This window comes from Triticum aestivum, chromosome 5B, assembly GCF_018294505.1.
Source record: "Triticum aestivum cultivar Chinese Spring chromosome 5B, IWGSC CS RefSeq v2.1, whole genome shotgun sequence".
Classification (NCBI taxonomy): Eukaryota; Viridiplantae; Streptophyta; class Magnoliopsida; order Poales; family Poaceae; genus Triticum; species Triticum aestivum.
Window position 1 is genome coordinate 688,816,822 of NC_057807.1, and position 1,142 is coordinate 688,817,963.

The 1,142-nt window shown below is 38.2% G+C and overlaps 1 non-coding gene across 1 annotated transcript; it reads left to right on the forward strand.

Moving 5' to 3' along the window:
- The first annotated feature begins 864 nt into the window (after positions 1-864).
- Positions 865-937, forward strand: TRNAR-CCU (transfer RNA arginine (anticodon CCU)). Its single transcript has one exon. It is a non-coding gene; the product is annotated as a tRNA-Arg (tRNA).
- Positions 938-1,142: the final 205 nt, after the last annotated feature.

Below are 1,142 nucleotides of genomic sequence, written 5' to 3' on the forward strand. Positions count from 1 at the left end.
TAACCCACGACCATGTTGCCATTAAGGACTATTTGGAATGGAACAATATTGACCCCTCTATGCCTCGTCCATCTGGAACAATATGTATTAGAAGTGGATGTGCACGCTTTGTTGCGTCGTTTTCTCTCCAGTGTTTCACATTTATGTTTCGCTTCCATGGTTAAATTGAAGTTCTATTTTACCTATATATGCAAAAATTTCAGGATAAGTTATCCATGCTGCAAATAGGGTAAAGAAATAGAATTGTATAGTTGAGTAAGCAAATCATATATACGATGAAATTACACCTAGTGCCAACCGACTTCAATTATGGCTTGACGAAATACTTCTTAATAATAATTTCCTAATTATTGAAAAAGCCTTATAAACTATAGTGCGGTTTTATATAATTTCTCATCTTATCCATTTAATCTGATTGATTTAATTGGAATTCCCTCCTCACATCTCCAAAATTTGATCAAGATGTCTGTACATTTCCACAATTCCTCTCTCTTGCAGAAGTTCCGAGCCATAATATAAACAAGTCATATTTTGCAAATCTAACCGAAGAAAGAGTGTATTGACATGACCCTGAAGCCAAGGTAGTAAGTAAAAATTAAATAAGTGGACACGCTGAAAGATAGACAACAGCATAGAGGTATTTGATACGATAGTGAATAGTAAGCACAACACTTTTCTATTTTGCCAAACACAATTTTACCAACCAATAAAATAGAATGGTCAAAAGAATTGGCTAAGCTAGGTTGGTGTGGGCCTTCTTCTGGTTGTCGTCAACGAGCTTGACGTCACCGCACCCGGGTCATTTTTTATGGATTCAGTCGCCACTTGCTAGAAAGTTCCACACCACTACAATGGAACATATGAGCGCCTGTAGCTCAGTGGATAGAGCGTCCGTTTCCTAAGCGAAAGGCCGTAGGTTCGACCCCTACCTGGCGCGTCATTTCATTTTTGCTGTACTGTTTCAAATCTAATTACCTGGCTTCAATTCTTTTTAGCTGATTGTCTTCTGCCAAAGCTTTCTAGCAAAGCTGGCCGTGAGTCTTCTCCCTAGAAATTAGTGAATTATTGGATTTGCTACTGTTTGAGTGCTAATTGACTGACTTTGCACACTCGCTTGTCTATAATTTGGCTCTACTGTTTCA